This window comes from Ceratotherium simum, chromosome 2 (genome assembly GCF_057802395.1).
Source record: "Ceratotherium simum simum isolate JZ-2026a chromosome 2, ASM5780239v1, whole genome shotgun sequence".
NCBI lineage: Eukaryota > Metazoa > Chordata > Mammalia > Perissodactyla > Rhinocerotidae > Ceratotherium > Ceratotherium simum.
In genome coordinates, this window is record NC_141901.1 from 99,646,737 (window position 1) to 99,649,288 (window position 2,552).

Below are 2,552 nucleotides of genomic sequence, written 5' to 3' on the forward strand. Positions count from 1 at the left end.
GTTAGGTCGTGTAAACTTGAGAATGTAAATGTGTACATATTTTGAGCCTTTTTAAGAAAAAGACTTTGTATCTTGAGGCATTTCATCTGAAAAATCCCCTGGACTGGGCACAATCAGATATTTATTTAGAACAGATAAAAGTTATTATGTAGCCTGTGGAGTGTAAAGTGCACCCACGATGACTTCACAGCAAGGGCAGTGACCACAACATACACACCCGTGAAGCTGCAGAGCAGACTGATGACCAACTGGACCACAGAGGAGGGAGTGACCCGTCAGACTTTGCAAGAGCTTTTTGTATCCATTCTCAGAGGCCAGTGTGTAAATTGCAATAGTTGACCTTAATATTCAACTTAGATCAATTGAGAAAGTGAGCTATCTATAGTTAGTGATTTATTATAAAAGAATTACTGTAACATCCAAATATCTATAAGTTGGAGAGAACAGGGCCTGGGCAGAAAATATGATCCTATTCAAATGATGAAAGCCAAAAAAAAGTAACTTCAAAGGGAAGTGTAGTGTCCAGGTTTCACCTAAGTCTACAGACATCAAAAATTCATGTGCCTCAGGCGTCAAGGTAGATGAGTGAACACAGGTAGGATGAGAGTCATTCAGGTTTGTGGGGGCAGTGAGAAGCGGGAGTGAGCACAATCCCCCCTGTAACAGATTCACATGAATATTTTTTTTTTTTGTGGTGAAGATTCGCCCTGAGCTAACATTTGTGCCAGTCTCCCTCTATTTTGCACGTGGGACTCCTCCACAGCATGGCTGATGACTGGAGTAGGTCCGCGCCTGGGATCCGAACCCCCGAACCTGGGCGGAGGAAGTGGAGCATGCGGAACTTTAACCACTTGGCTATGGGGCCAGCCCCCACATTCATAATTTTTAAATCTCTAGTTGCAGATACACGTTTGAATCACAGAAATAGCTATATCTTTGCATACCTGGTTTTTAACCTCGGTGACCAGTCACCAAATCTATTTTTCTTCCGTCTGCAAACATTCCCTCCTCTTTCCACCCTCATCTCCTTCCTCCAACCTGTCTTGACCCACAAACAGAATGACTGGTTTGCTGGGAGGAAGCTGGCCTGCACTGACTCTTGAGAAAATTTGCCAGGAGGGAGGTTCTGCTAGATTCTCTTTCTACCTCTTTTCTTTCTCTTATCTTGCTCTTCCTTCATATAATTTCTGTTTTCAGGAAAGGAACCTGATTGTGTTCAAAGCAACGTGATTTATACCCAAGGAAGGAGTTCAGGTTGGAAGCAAGACAGTGCCATTGTCGTGTTTTCCGATTGGATGGGCAAGCTGGAACAGAAAAGAGAGTGACAAGGATAAAGCAGGTGGAGAAAAGAGCAGACCTCTATTGAAAGAAGTATATTTAATATCAATAAGATATTTTTAGCTGTTTGCTTAGGTTATTTTCAACTTATTATAGGTCCACTACAGCAAGGAAAGGAAATACTAATGTGAATTGTTCAGGCAAAAGGAAAATGATTCCAAATGAAAGTACAGAAATGTAAAATGGAATGAAAGCCGATGGAAAGGATAAATGTGTGTGGCGAATCTAAGTTAATATAGACCGTGTAAGACAATGGTAACTGCTTATTGTATTTAACATAAATGTAGAAATAAAGCCCATGAAAACAGCACAAAAGGTGATGAGGGTGAACGAGCTCAAGTGCTCCAAGTTCCTGAATTGCCTACGTGATGGAAGTCCTCATTTACAGAACACTCTGATAAGTGAGGGCACGTGTTGTGGTCTGTAGGAAAGCCATAGGAAAAGATAAAAGAATGTGTGCTTAACACACCAATAGAGAGGGAAAAGGATACAGTGAAAGAATACACCACAAATCCAAAGAAGACAATACAAAGAGAAAAGGAACAAAAAATATAAAGGTAAAGAGAAAACAAATAGGAGGATACTAGATTTTAACCCAAATACGTCAGCAAGCACATTGTCACATTAAATGTAAGCAGAGTAAATATTCCAATAAAAAGTCAAAGTGTATGAAGCTGGGTATTCAACTACAGGCTGTTTATAAGCGATGCATCTTTAATATAAGGACTCAAAGTTTGGAGTTAAACGTATGGATGAAGATGTACCATGTGAATATCTATCAAAAGAATGCTCACATAGCTTTAGTGATATCAGACAAAGTAGGTTGCCAGGAAAAGACCATTGATAAACAGGGACTTTTCATAACTACGTAAAGGGGTGGGGTAAATCCCTCAGAAAGATATCACAATTCTAGATTTGTATATACCTAATAACATAGCTTCAAAACTTATGGACCTAAAACTAACAGAAATAAAAGGAGAAATAGATCCACAATTACAGTGGAAGATTTTTAATAAACACTTCTTATGAATTGATAGAAGCAGCCGACAAAAATCAGCGGGTGTATAGAATTAACAATGCAGTTATCAATATCACCTAAGTGACTTATACAATACACTGGGCAGAGTCCACGCCACCAGCAGGCACATCACCAATGGTTCCAGCCAACGAGGCCACCACAGTCAATCAGCTGCACGGACAAGAGAAGTTATCTG